Source organism: Netta rufina, assembly GCF_964035555.1.
Source record: "Netta rufina genome assembly, chromosome: 3".
Classification (NCBI taxonomy): domain Eukaryota; kingdom Metazoa; phylum Chordata; class Aves; order Anseriformes; family Anatidae; genus Netta; species Netta rufina.
In genome coordinates this window covers 77073994-77089697 of record NC_140125.1, presented here as the reverse complement: position 1 = coordinate 77089697, position 15704 = coordinate 77073994, and the positions used below count along the sequence as shown (strand labels likewise).

General features: G+C 41.3%; 1 protein-coding gene across 1 annotated transcript in view; it reads right to left on the bottom strand.

Moving 5' to 3' along the window:
* SLC35F1 (solute carrier family 35 member F1) overlaps positions 1-15704 on the bottom strand; it is a gene marked incomplete at both ends in the record, with an annotated part of 243849 nt that overhangs the window by 209074 nt on the left and 19071 nt on the right. The window lies entirely within an intron of this gene.

Sequence of the window (15704 nt, the reverse complement as noted above, 5' to 3'; positions counted from 1 at the left end):
TCAATAATTACTTCTGCCATAGTGTGCAAGGCACAAGAAGTTCATATAAAGCTATCTAACCTCAACAATAAGAAGAATGGAGACAAAGGCTGAAGTGTTAAGACAAAAGTAATTAGCAGCTTAAAAAAAATAAATTCTCATGCCTTAATTTGTTACCCACTTAAAAGATAATAAACAAATAAATACATAAATACATAAATAAATGGCAACATACCACTGCAGACTATCAGCTACAGCTAGTCATGAGTCTTAAGTGTGGTGCAGATGCTGCCATATGGCACTGAAGTAATGCAGTTCACGTAATAAAAATAATAATAAATAAATAAATAGAAGCAGTGTTAGATTCAGCAAACTGCACAGAAGTGGTGAAATGAAAGGGCTCCTGATTTCAGTGAAGTGGGCAAAGGTACAGGGCTCACTGGGGATGTCAGTGGTACCAGTTCTTCCATGAAGGAACCAGGATATGAACTTGGGCTTTGCAAGAAGGCTTAGCATGACATACACTTAGGCAGCTTCTGCCTCTCATATTCTACATTGTAAAATAATTGTACTGCAGTAGCAACTGAATAATTGATGTCCCACATCTTAAATGCTGTGTTAAAAATCACAACCAGGATATACCCCCTCTCCGAAAAGGGAAGAGCTCGGACAGCAGGCACTGCACAGGACTCATCCCAGTACTCCATAAGCACCTCTGGAAGGGTAAGGGCTACAGGCTGAAATTTCCTTCCACGGAACCATTCCTGATCCCTCCTCCTTCTGAGGCAGTGTCTGAACAAGTGATATCATCTCAATCCTCCAGAAATTAAATAACCTGCCGTCCTTTTCACTTTTTGGCAAATAAGTACAATATATATTCATCCTGTTTTGATTTCTAAAAGCTCCAATTTGTTGGATGGCTGCTGCAGCATGGTTACTTTGCTTTAAAATTCAAATAATCAAGGGCAAAAAGGAGACAGGGCAGACAAATGTTGGCTTCAGTTCCATTAACTGGCAGCTCTGAAATTTAGATGTACCTCTATGAGCCCAGACTGCTGAAGTACGTTTGCTTTTATATCACCACTGAGGCAGCAACTATAGCTCCTAGCTGGATTTAAATGAGGGACAAAATATTCAGCTACTATACAGCAACTGGAACAGTTTCACCATGCTATAGGAAACAGAGTTGGAAACATCCCCTCTGCTTTAAAAACCTCAGCGTGATGTGGGAAGGCAAGAAAGATGCTGAACTCATTGGAACCGAACAAGGCAAGCAATCCCTCCTCTCAGAGGGGTCAGAGATGAAATATATTGCACCCTCTTGGTGCAAGTGTTATGAGAGGCTCCTCTTTGTAATCAACACTCCAAAGACTTCTGTCAACTGTCATCACAAGAGCCTTACCACCAGAGCATACTGACTGCATCTCATTTTATATGACTACATGTTTATGTAAGACAAAAAAAATAAGTCATATACAATGCAACACCATAACTGATGAGGCCAAATAAACAATAAGTAGCCAGAAATACATCACTGAAAATTTGTGAACATTGAAGCAAAGGAGGAGACAATCCATCCTTTAGCAGTACAGAAATAGCTTTCAACCTCATTTCAATGAATAACATTAATTTTATTGCTGTTTTGCACCACATTTGATGTTTGACAATTTCATTGCTGAAAATCATATAGGTGAAACTTACAGAACAGTAAAACTACTGCTATTAAAAGCCATTATTACTGAAGGCACAGTGCCACAATATGTTCATTTTCATGTATGAATTATTTTGCATGGCCATATTTTGGAGGTTTGTTAGATGTAGTCAACTCTGAATCAGTCACTGAGAGTTGAGAAGTATGGCTTTAGAGAGAAAGAAAGATTAATCCGGTCTTCCAAAACTTCATGACCCATATGTATGAACTCAACTGAAAGACAAGAAACATAAGAAAACTACAGACTTTGGCAGACTATCTGTTCTTTACCCTCACAGGCACAAATATTTTGGGGAAATCAAAAATACATGTTGAAGGGTAATTTCTGTGCATGAACATACCTTTTGAACATGGAGTGAAATTTCCAAAAGCAGAAGAGGGATCCAGGTGCCTGTCTCTCAGTGAAAGTCAATGGGAGCCAAGTACCAGCTAGCCATTTGTGCTTTCTTCTAATGAAATGCAAGAGCTTAATTAAAGGTCACCACAGAGAACCCTCAACCTTCAGACTGACTTCAACAAGGGTGGGAGGAGAACAGCCTAATCAAGCTTTTAAGTTATAACTACCCTCCCCTCCCCCCCTCAAACAAAAAACTAAAGGGTGAGAGAGAAGGGTTGTGTACAACGCAAGCTAATGGGAAAATTAATTATTGTGACCCCAATCAGTACCAGTGGTCACCTGATCAGAGGTATTCTGAACTCCCCAAAGCACTCAAGCACACCAACAGTAAATTAAATTCTAGCTGCTGTAGCATGCGAGTAACCTCCTGCTCGGTGACAGCCATGCTGCACTCGAGTGACTGCGGTGAGCACCCCAGTGGTTTGCCCCGTGAGAGTACCAGTGCCCCGTATTTGCAGAGAAAAGAGCACATTACTCATCTTGGTTTCCAGTACTCAGTCTCTTTCCCTGCAAGCAAGCAAAAGTGGTCAACATCAGACCTCTGTCCCTCGCTTTTCTTGTTTCTGACATCCTATGAGAAAACCACAATGATCAAGTTCTTGCACTAACACGGAGCCAGCAGTGCCAGCTCTGAACTTCATTCAATAGGCAGGCAGGCTGCTCTAAAGTCCCTGCACCGACCAATTTGAGATGCATGAGCTCCTGGCAGCAAAATAATTATTTCCTCAGAGGTTCTTATTGTCTTCAGCACGCCATGAATTCTGTTCAAGTTCAATGTCAATTTATCACTCTACATTACTTGCGGCAGCTGACATCATGGGTGCAATTGTTAAAGAAAAGGGAAATTATTTCTGCCCTTGTACATTTAGATTCCCCTCCCCCAGCCCCAAATAAGTGCAGTGAAGGGAAAAAAGCTTTGAGCAATCTGAAATCGCAGAATGCCTCGCTCTGTGAAAGCACTGCCCTTGTCCAGCAACCTCTCTATCTACGGCAGCTGCACGGTATCAGCTACCAGAGAGAGCAGAAAGGGAATTGAGAAAGTATGACCGGAGCAAGGCAGTATTTTTAGAGCACACTGTGGTCCTTTCCCTCTAGTACACAACACTTTCTTTGGGCTTCATGCAGCCAGGTGCTGAGCATGCTGGCCACCCTCTTGCAGAGCATGTCAGTGTGTGCTACTTAAGTAAAGCCTGGCCCCAAACAAGCTGCCAGGCTGAAGTGAGAACAAAGTATCAGCACCCTACAGGCTTGAACCCACCAGTGAACCCAAGAGTGACAAGACTGAATTTTAACCACCACTAAAAGGGACAACAACATCTATTTGAGTGTGCTGAAGCTTAAATGCCTATGGAAAAGCGCAGTGAGTGTAGCACGAGCACGGTCCAAGAGCAAGCAGGTACAGTCCAGTTGGTGGCACCACTCTTCTCACTGGGACAGCACAAGAGGCAACAAAACACCTGTTGAAACACATGAAGCATCTGAACATAAGACGACTCTTTTTTGCTGCCAGAGTGGCCAAACACTGGAATAGGTTGCCGAGACAGGTTGTGGAGACCTGACATGCCTACTCACGCTCTTAGTAAAATTTGATTGAAGGACTGAAAGTTTCTTTGTTATCTTTCAATACTGTATAATCTCACAAAAAGGACTGAAATCCCCTTCCATTAGGAAATTAACTTCAATGGTTTTCGAAACAGCAAAAATGCTTTGTTACTGACTGCCTAAGCTGTTTTTCTGTGGCTTTGAGGCATTTTTTTCCTTTTTTGGTTCACTCTGGGCAGATTCTTAGCAGTTTATCCTGTAAGCAGCAAGTTTTAGCACTCTAACAGATGTCCACTCCAACTCGAAGTTCAGTATTACTAGCTAAAAACACTCGTTCATAAGCACTTGAATGCTTGCCATTTTGGATCCTCTAAGACTCGTCCTTCAAGGCAGCCTCCGACACCCCGAACCATCGAAACAGTCCTCTGACTTTGAGCCATTTCCTTGTTAACAGCATGTTTTCCAAATACAGATATTGGCACTGGGTCGGAGGGACAGCAGCAGTAAAGCTGTAGTGCAGTACCCCAACCCAGCCCTAAGCAAGTCCTCGCTTTCTGCTGACAGGGGCAGGGAATGTGAGGAAAGGGCAGGACACAAGGGTATGATCAGAAACTCTGCTGTAACACAAAAGGGAAGCAGACACAGTTGTTACAGGTAAATCTATCTGGCAACTGAGAGATGCTTCATCTACAGTGCTTACGGCATGCTTCCCATGTGTGTGCTTGCATTTAATCACTGAGATCTTTAATAACATCTTGCAAATGCAGAAACATTCTCACTGGGCATCCTGCTATGCCCATAAGGTTCCCTGGCACAGTGCGAACATACTGCTCGGCCTCTTCAGCTAACGAACCGACTGAAATTAGCAACAGGTTGGACCAACACTGGAAAGAGAAACTCCTCCCTGCCAAGAGATTTCAAAGCTACTTGAAAGCTAAACAGTGGTGATACCCAGGAACTTCTTGTCCTCTTCCAGATCCTGAGGAGAGGATGTTGCATCAGCAATATACCTTTCTCCCCAAATCCAGAAAGCATAATTCATTCCATGCTTACCTTTCCTCTATGCCCCATCCATTTCTTATCTGTTGTTGTATTTCCATCCTTTTCTCCTCCTATGTGTCTCTGGTTCCTCATTTCAATACAACTTTCCCACCAAGTTATCACCCCTCAGCAGCACAGTACAATTCTGTCTTACCCTTACCGCCAAGAAAACAGTTTCTTCTAGTTTAGACTTTGTCCTCTCTACATCTAAACTGGGCAAACTCTGCATCTACATAGCCTAAGTTCACAAGGGAGTCCAAACAGGTTGCAGAAGACTGCTCCTGAGTCCTGATGCGTAAACACAGTCCACATAAACTGGAGCTGTAAGCACTGGCCAGCCCACAGCTGGAGCACCTCCAGGATAAACACCACCTAAAAACACTTTCCTGGGAATATGCTGACTGATGTTTCTCAAAACTCTGCAGCTACACCAAATTCCTCAATTTGAGAGATTGACAGAAGGCACAAACTGCACCTCTTCCCTTGCAGTTTATGTTTTACATTCAAACTCTGGAGATAAAAAGGTGTGTAAAAAAAAAAAATAATCAGAATTTCTTAAGGCAAACAGTTCCCTCTTTTCTCTTGTATTTCAGAGATTGTTAATTTTGGCTTAAGCTTCGAAAACTAAATCAATTAGAAATATGCACTGAGCATTCTACCAAACATGCCACCCCAGGAAGGGCAGGCTTACCCTATGGCATGGCAGCACTGAACACCGGAGTACACTGTCAAACAGGGGAAATGCCAGGACCCCACCACAGGCAGAGATGTCAGCTGCTGCCAACAGCGCACCTGCACAGTCAGTCCAGCCCACACGTGGCCTCTTCACCTTACACATCTCTCTGGCTTGGTGGTGGTAACCTAGAAGCTTTATCTGCATCTCTGGACTAGTCCTGTATTACGACCAAGTTGCTATGTACTCCTCAGTCCCAGAGGTGTAGGATTTTGCTTTGCTACAGATGAACAAATTCATCCTTTCGTTGCTTATCTTTTTAGTAGTCACAGAATTAAGCACCGGTACGTGCAATAAAATTATTCTAAAACTGAGCAATAAAAATGAAATATAGACAAAACCAAAATACATACATGCTGTTCTCCTACTTATTCCTGATACAGTCAAGAAAACGCAGACATTAATTTGAAGATGCATGTTGCATTACAGAAGAATTTTACCTTGCAGGTGAAAATCAAAACTGCAAACAGATCAGCATTCTTTGAGACTGTGAGTCAGCAAGACCTTATGAAAGAAAAGCAAAGACAAGTCAAGCTTTCAGACTATTTGAGAACTAGCTGTTTTCTGGAGAATAAATTGTATCTCCATTACCTACAGGAGAAAGAAGAAAGAAAAAAAAGACAGAAAGATATTGATGACTTCAAGTTTATCTGAAAACTTGGTGCTTGATCTAATGTAGGGCTGTACTTATTGTTTTTAAAGCCAAGGTTTTAAAATGGAAAGAAAGGTCTGTATGAGGATGACTTCACTGCAGTAAAAAGGAGCTAAAATCTGATCTCCATTGAACACTGACTTTTATGTCTCTTTCCATATATACACTGCATTTCTGTGGCTTTTTTTTCCATCCAAATAAGGCCATAAAGTATAAAAAGAAAAATAAAATATTGGATATATATTAAATTTCCAGAACTGCAAGACGCAAGGTGTATAAATAGGTATTCCTGCAAAATCTATTGCTTCTCCTTCTCATCACAGCTTTTGACAGAAAGCTGAAATGCACTTGAAATATGCATTGATATAATATTTTGGTAGTAAAAGAAAAGGTCAAACCAAAGGAAACACCAGGGGAACACATATTTAATTTACTATTTTCACTTTCAAATTAACGTGAGAGTTTCACAAGCAACTTCTATCACTGTAAATCAGCTTTGCACTGCATTTCGTGCAACCCTTTAGTGAATATTTAGGGGGAAAAAAACACAGGTATTTTGACCATATATCCACCTAAAGCCCAGATTAAGACAATTCTGAGATTAAAGAAACTGAAGCTGTTCTGTTTTCAATTTAAAGTTGTCTTAAAAAAGGTGTAGGAGAAATCTTGGGCTGTGTGGCTGTAAATACAAGGACTGTTCTCAGCTGGATTGTGTGACAGCTGGCTACACCTATTTCCAACATCTGCCTCTTAGATAAAGTGCAGGAAACAAAATCTCCCAATTACTTCTGATTGTTAAAGAAACCATATAATTTGGGGATTGACTAGTCTGTTGGCTTGGTGTTCTGGCCAAAATCCAGCTTCAGTAATTACTCTGAGACACATCTTGTTGCCCTTAAGCTGCGTTCGGCAGTACTCACTTGCTTTCATTTTCCTCCCTATGCTTACACAGAAAATGGTTTAAATTGTGTGTGTGTGTGTGTGTGTGTGTGTGTGTCTGTCATCTCTCTCAAAAGAGAACTCCACTGAAGTTCTGCGTATATATGGTGAGGCCCTCCTCCAGAAACTTTTTTAGCAAATCCATAAATTGCAAATAATAAAACCATTTTATATCAATGATTAAAAGTATAATCAGTCTTCCTTAATATAACAGACCAGTACAGACTGAGAGACAGATCTAGCTGCTGCTGGTGGCCTTGGAATGCTCCCTGATGGACAGGGATTTCTTATATGGATAAAGGAAAAATAAAATCTTTTTTTCTCACCTGCAGTGACATAAGCTACATGCTTCAAATGCAGAATGTGTAATTTAGGATACCTCTGCATGCATTTTTAATGCATTACAGTTGTGTGAAATCTGCATCATGAAAGATGCAGAAGAAAGACTGATATTATTCACTGCATTTATTTAGGAGGGATTATTCTTCTGAAAACAGCTTGTTTTTGGTGAACCAAATAGAGACATGAACAGGAGTAGGGGAGTAGAACAGTCAAATTCATGAACTGGAAGGAGAGAAAAGTGAAAGCAAGCAGGAAGATGAAGACAGTCAAGAAGCACACCAGAAAAGAATAGAAAAACTAGGGGTGGGTGGAAAGCTAGGCACAAAGGTAGGAAAAGAGCATGTGGAAAGTAGGTCAAGACCAGGAGTTCACAAGAGAGCCAAAGGGCACAGCATTTCAAAGAGACTGAACGCGATGCCCCACTTGCAGCTACCTTGCAGCTGAGCAGAAACCACAGGGTAGGCTCTCCTCATGGGGTTTTGTCCAAGCTTCTCCATCAGGAGGCGGATTTTTCTCTGTATGACAAATCAAGACCCCATGTGACTGTTCCAGCCTCTTTTATTAGCATGGATCATTCTTCCATAAGGCTTTAACCTTGGATTTCACCAGGACAGTTGAGGGGGCTCTTTCACTACCTGCCCTGAGAGCATCCCTGATCCCTATGGTCTGTCTGCCAGGGCTCAAGGCCTGCTGGGGACCACAGAGAGCGCTTTGGGGACCCCGTGGCCAGGGCTGAAGTACTGGCCCATCCCTGCCCCACCACAGGTGTTGGTACCCAGAGCTCACGGCTGGGGCGGAGCTACAGCCCTGACAGCAAGGTCCTGCCTTCAGGCCCTTCTGACAAGTGCCATCTGGTAGATGGGAGAGTTTTAAGCTCTTGCCTTGCACAAAAAAAGAAGGCTTATAAAAGCCCTTTTAAACTCATCTTGCTTTGAAACAGAACTGCAGGGCATCTTATAATTAGCTACTCACCCAGGGAGGAAATGCTGCTATATATCTAAGCAAACAGAGTTTTTTCATTAAACAAATAAATAAGTAACTATTCAGAAAATATATCAACCAGAATAATCCACCTTTCCCCACTGGTGCGGGATGATTATCCTAATGCCTCACAATCCGTAGCAGCATGAAGACCTGGGTTATCTACAGACCAAGCAACTTCCATGCTCGGAAACTTCAATGCTAAGTAAAGGCCCTCACTATTATCTTGGATGTAGCTTTGGAGAAATCTCAGGACAAAGGAGCAGGGGAGGATATTGGATAAGCAAAGAAACATCCAGTTCATAAGGCTCTCAAGCAATCCTGTATTTATTACCAATAGTTCCTGCAATATGGCAAATGCTTCCTGCACACATGGTCCTTGCACGAAGAAGCTCAAAGTCTGTTCTAAAATGGGATATCTTCTCTTGTACAAAACACAAAAGCAAACACAAAAAGAAGCAACCAGCGAAGAAACAATTGCCTTTTCAGATTACAACTGGTTTTTGATGTGGTCATCTATTGCATTTTAACAGCAACAAAAAAACAGCACTTCACTACTACTAAAAATCCCATGAAGATATACTTCAGGATATATAATATTTCTTAGAAATATTATTTGCCTTTTATTCCTCTGTCAGCGTGCCCATCACTTCATCAGTCTCCTTCCAATTTCCTTTCAAACGTCCAGAGAACACTTCCTGACTTGCACCAGAAAATATGAAACCTTTGAAACAGAAAAGCTCATTTTTCCACTTCATCAGATGCTACTGCTGTTCAAATGCATCTCAAGAAATGCTTCCTGTGTTTGTGGTCTGCATGCTCTCACACTTTCCCATGCCAAGAAATCAGCTATAAAAGCCAGACAGAGAATTTCTTCCTCCTCCTGTCCAGTTCGTGTGAAAGTCAGCTGGAATCTGCTACTGTGGTTGTTGTGGAAAATCACGTAGAAAGCAGTAAAAAACTGGTGATGCCAGCCTCAGCTAAAGGAATCTCTGTTCTCCTGTATAGCCCTTTGAGATTTAAAAAGAAAAAACAAAGAACCACGCAGCAGCTGTAGCAGAGATATTTTAAATTGTAAGTATAAATCAGGTTCAGAATCCTGTAACCAGCAGCTTGTCTGTGTCTAATATCAGAGGCAGAGGCCCTGGCACTTGGTTAATTTGCTGCTGTTAGCTAGGGATGCTGCCAACAGCAGTTTTACAGGAGCTCAAGTAGGTACCTACAAATAGGTACCTCTATTTGTACCAGTGTATGCCTGCTCACAGCACAGCCCCAACCCCATTTCCCACTATAGGTACCAGGCACTGACAGTTCTGAATGGCACTGGAGATTTTTTTTTTTTTTTTTTTTTTTTTCAGAAATTTGACCTCATACACCAGCACTGAAGCCTGGCAGTGTGCAACTCCCTAACTTTGACAAACCTGTTGAGTCACAAGTGCCAAAAATAAAAGACATGACAAGCAGGAGGAGGATGTTCAAAGCCACATCTGCTTGCCACTTGGACGTACTAACTTAGAGAAGGCACTGCAAAGCATGTGCAAGTGCAGTGCAGATGGAAGAAGTGGCCAGTCTCATCATGGAAAACCTCCTCTGGGGAATGCTGATCCCAAAAATGATACTTTTGGTTATGTAGGCTTGTTTTGTGATCTTCACAGTACAGATAACTTGTATACATACAGACTGAGATGTTTGCTCACTTACTGAGCACATTCTAGTAGCTATAGCTCACTATCCATTCCCTTCAAAGAAAGTGGTCCAGAGCCAACAAGTGGGCTGAGTTACACTTCTTGAAAATCACATCTGCCTACGTAGGAAACTTAGACAATGGAGAAGTTACCTGATCTCTTACACCTCCTTCTTCAAAGCACACAGCAGGACCCTTGAAAAGTAGGGAAGCCAAGGAAGTGTTCCAGAGCTGTTGGCGTCAGAAGGGCTCAATGGAGCTGAAAAGGTATTAAATTCTGATGAAGATAGAAGACGCTGGTGGCCATGATAACTATGTTACAGGACCACTGGGCAAAATTTTAAGTGAGGCTTTAAATTGTGCACTAAATTTCATGTTTGGTGGTTTTGCAGTATTTATTTATTTTTCAAGTCAAGGGTTAAAGAAATAAAATCCCATTTGTAAAACTGGAAAACTTATATTTGTATTTAAACAAAGTTAACATGACTCAAGACTTGTCCTGATCTCAAAAGAGAACTACTTGCAGCCTTGAAAAGCACCTTGGGTTTTGCACAGATGGATAGTCTCAATGTTTCTTCTTTAGCTATCAACATTTTCAGCTATAACAGTATCAAGAGAACAAGAAACATCACCTCCCTTCCACTGATAAACAGAATTAATTTGATCTACTTATTGATTGTATGTTTTATATTCTTCAGACATTGTGAATATTCTTTTTTCTTGTAGGGACACTGAACGATTAGAAAAATCTTTTGTTAAATTTATTTGGTGAGATAACAGGCCCTTATTAGAATTAGTTACGTTATTGTAACTAAAGACAAGGGAGGTTCTTCTTTTTCCAAATTTATAGTTTTATAATTGAGTATGTCAATTAAGATTTAACCATGATTTAGCAGGCAATAACTGAAGGTAATTACTGCAAAGTCACTGAGGTAAAGATATGTGCCTTTATTTTTCTAAAAGATGAATTCATTTTAGCTAGCCATTTTGTACAGCAACCATCTTCTTTATGCAACTTTGCTGCTTATTTGCTGGACACTATACATTACCAGAATAGAGGACAGTAGTGTTACCCTATGGTAAATTTTATCTCCGTGGTTTAGAAACAAACTAGCCAATAATTTATTTTTTTTTTTTAAAAAAGGGGGTGGGGGGGGAGTATTTGTCCATGCAGAATCTGAACATAGTTTCCTCTTGTGACTTGGATGCTGGAGGCACCAAATCCGAGTAAAGTTTTTTAAAATCAGGTCTTATTCCTGCAGATAGAAGCTTATGGGCTCTTGTTCCTGCACACAGGGCTCTGAAGTTCATGGTAGGAGGCACATTTCTGAAGGCTGCAGATGACACTCACAAAATTCATTATTTTTAAGGCCTGATCCTTAGAAGTGACTCATGCTCTGCTTGAGCAAAATACGGCTTGAGAATATGAAACGCTTCCTAGGAAGAAGACCGAATCTCAAATGATTAGATGCCAGGCATCTATTAAACAAAAATATTGATGCCAATTAGATGGTACCAAATGGGGATGATACATTAATATCATACTGATGATGAAGACAATTTGAGATATGTTATTATTGATTTACAATGGGTTATCCATGCACTTCCAAGCTCAAAACTCCCTCTTCCCCTATGTTAACATTTTTTAACAGTGGGAAAGCAAGAGCAGGAGGAGGAGAAGACTTTCCTATATTACAGGACATTGGTACACGGTTTGTATTTTTCAGAAATGTAGCCCTCAGCCAAATTACAGCAAGCTTTCATAAAGCAAGTAAATGGCGTTCCTTCTGCCTCTGCGCCTGTTCAATGCCAAGGTCTCACTAAAGCTGTAACAGGCTCTGCTGATATGGAGCCTTAATTAAAGTTACAAGAATTATTAAATGACATAAGTATAGTACTCACTGCTGCTCCTTTGTAACACGGACACTCACCTAAAATTACCCCAAATTGAAAGAAATCAAAGCTGAAAGAACACATGAAGTATCTGCAACAAGGATTAGATTTGACAGTTTCCACAATTATTCATTCTTCACTTATGCTGCAGAACTGCCCTTGTTTTCTCCAGATAAGGATCTTTACAGTGCTGACTCCAAATACAAGGCAAAACATGGGATTATTTTTTTGCAGCTTTTCAGAGTGGTAAAACTGTATTAGCTGTACTACAGCCAAGTACTATCATAACGGCATGGCAGCATGAAATATAGCAGAAGTACAAAGGCTGCAAGAAGGAAATCAATGGGTATTTAAAACACCATTTAGCCGATTTACCTATAGCATGAAGTACTGTCATTTAAAAATCTCTCATGGAGATGTCTCTCTTTAACGTAACTAAAAGTCTGCATGGAGATTATTTACTAAAAGGCTTTTAAACGCTGCCTTTAAAAGCAACACATTCAAATCAATTAAAAGGTTTTATAGAAATACCCATCTTCTCTCTCATTTCCTATTCTCTTGCCACTGCCATTCCACCCTTTCCTACTCTATCTGCAGCAAACGAGATATCTGTCTCTGATTCTAAGAGTGCAGAAGAGGAGACCATACTCCAGCCATTAAAGCATGACATCAAAAACCTTGTGCTAGGTATCGCTTCAGTGTTCCTGGGTGTGTGTACATCTTCATTTAACTTTAGGGTCTCTTGCATGAATTGAGTTTACCTTGTATATGTGTTGGGGAGGAGATGGACTGAGTCTTGACCAGGTAATGTTTGGCAAGGATTTTCAGCCTCTCAAAAAAAATGAAGAGAGCAACATGTTGATGTTAATTTAGGAGTGGGATCCATCCCACCTAACTTAAGCCATCAAAACACTGTCAAGTCATTTATACTTACTCATCAATGAAGGACAGAAACAGGCTTATTCAGAAGACAATAACCCATTTTAAGACAGCACAAGATACTCTCTGAGAGGGCCCATCTTTCTCCACCAAGCATAGAGGCAACACATGTTACCAAAGCCTGAGTTTAGAGATGGCCAATGTCAGGCAAACTAAACCCCAGCCTACATTACAATTAATAATCCATTCTTTACACATGGATTCAGCATCAATGTTAATCCCATACCCATGAAACCTAGCAACACTTTATGATCATCCAAGTCTACGAGAAAAAAAAAATTGTAGAAGCACCATAAATCATTTAGGAATCTAAAAGCCATTTTTCCAAAGGGCTGCTGCTATTTCAGCTCCCACACACAGAATACAGATGGGTGCAGAAGGTGGAATCTGTTGACTTCCACACTGGCCCAGATTTAGTTTCTTACATTTTAGAAACTCACATATATCTATTAAACATGTATCCAAAATCAGAGTTTAAAAGAATAAAAAAATTGCATGGGCAGAGCCTACTTGAGTGAAACAGAACATGAGTACGAAGAAGAAAGGACACCCAACTGATGGCTTCATCATCACCAGCGCTTTGAGACAGCCAAAAAGCAAGCAGATGTTTACCCTCCTTTTTTGCCCCTTCTCTGTTTTTTAGTTTGGCTAGCCTATGGGGGAAGTGATTTTTTCCTCCTCTTTTCCAGCATGAAGATAACTACTCTAAGCAGCAGCTATGTATCTGTAATAACAAAAACGGTTACAATGAAAACTTCAAGCCTCTATCCATCAGCATCAGGAGGCTGAAGGTCAAACAAAGCATGATGCTTTCAGGCACTTCAGCAGAGAAACAAAGAAAGCAAAAGCAAAGGAAAAAGAAGGTGCAAGCTCTGCACTATTTTTCTGCTTAGACAGCCCACGGAAAGCCAGTAGCCAGAGTTCTCAAAGGAATAAAATTCAAAATTAATTTCCCATCACAAACTAATTTAACAGTTTCCCTTGTAAATCTCAGCAAACCACTATGTGCGCAGAGTCTGTGTGGTAATTTGAAAGACACGCCATCCTCCATTCACAGACAAGCAGCTGGATTATCTGCTTTAGCAGAAAAATTCCTCTCATTCACAGCCTCAGAGCCTCAATTGGTGCTTCCACCATAAATGATAATTAGAGCAGGGAGAGAGCTACCTCAAGCCAGTGCAACTCTGCTAACTCAATGGAATTTTGCTCTTTTATTCTAGATCTTGTATTTGCTCTCGAGCCAGCAAGCAGAGAAACGGGTCCCTCATGCAAAGTTTGCTCTTTGGCTCCCAGGAGATAGCCATTGTTCCACATTTAAACCAACCAACCAAACAACAACAACAACAACAAAACCCACCACCTTTGGGGGGAATTCTGTTGTTATTGCAGTTTTCTCTTTCAAAGCTGTCTACAGAATGCTGTTTCACCCTGCTCAGAGGGAGAGACCTCCTCCTGCAGTGGGTCTCGTTTAGGTTTCTGCTCCCAAATGCACAAAGCTCTGCGCTAAAGCCATCGGGGACACTGCGTTCACACTGCTATGCTTTGTGGTGACACGTTATTTTAACACAAGAGATTTACACCCTTGGTGCGGGCTCCACGATCCAGCCTTTCGGCGTCTGGGTGAAGCAACACAGGGCTGCCTGCAGCCTGTCAGGGACGCTGGGATGCCCTCGCACAAAGGCATCACCACTCCTTCAGGCTGGGGTTTTCTCAATGAACAGGCCAGATTCCAGGCGCCGTTCCCCTGTTGCCTAGCAGAGGGATGCTCATTGAGGATTTACCCGCAGTCTCTGTGCCACAAAGCAGGGGACAGAATACTCCCCTGCACAATGCAGCTCAGCAGTGCATCAAAGAGGGCAGGTCCACAGCCGTGCTGCTCTCACGTTCCTCTTCTCATCCGGTGGCAGTGGCCAAAGCGCACAGTGCTGCTCTCCTCCAAATAACTACAAAGTGGCATGCAATAACAAGATAACATGCTCCAGATCCAAATTCATATCCTTCATCGCCTTTGTTAATAACCCTAAAATCACAGCTTTGGCAAAGGGTTTGTGATCTCAGAAATACAGAGGAGATACAGAGGATGTTTTAGATCATCCTTGTCTCCCCCTCCCTCCCACCAGCACAGAATGAGCTCCTTCGTGTGGGCTCCGAAGGGCTTTCCAAGAGCTACATCAAAGGATCTCTCTTCTTCCATGAAAGATTAATCCACATTCCAATAGGTATCTCCATCGGGTCCTGCTTCCTGTTACCCAGCTTTTGTTGGTCCTAATTATGTCCCAAAACATTATGTCCCAAACATCTCCTGCTATAGCACAGAAAATAAGCATGACTTTCAGATTTTGTCCCTTAAAAATAAAAGTGAGTAGTACACAAGGCTTAGCTGGTACGTGTTCTTTCACATCCTTTAACTTCTCTACCTCAGAATGAATATAACCTCTTTTCTAAAAGCACATTGCAAGACAACAGAGCTAGGACAGAAAAAGATGGTATCACAAAAAACTCAGAACAAAGACAGCTAGTGAGCTTTTGGGGACTAAATCTATCTTAGGAGGGTACAGATCACCTTCAACATATTTTGGGGCTACTTTTTATCCTAAATCAGACAGCAAAATTCAACTTCACACATGGAGAAGTAATATTTTACTTGGCAAGTTGATAAATCTTGTGTTAACCTTATTACTATAATCCAGGATGAACAGGCAGGTTGCACTGCACTGAAGCTGGTAGGTTTTCATGATATGCCACATCACCCTGAACAGATACAGAAACATTTAAAAATTATATTCTTTCTGGATTTCTTTATCTCCTTCATAAACTGCACAGCATGCCACTGTTGATTTCTCCTATTTCTGAAGGGCCAAGTTCTGTAAT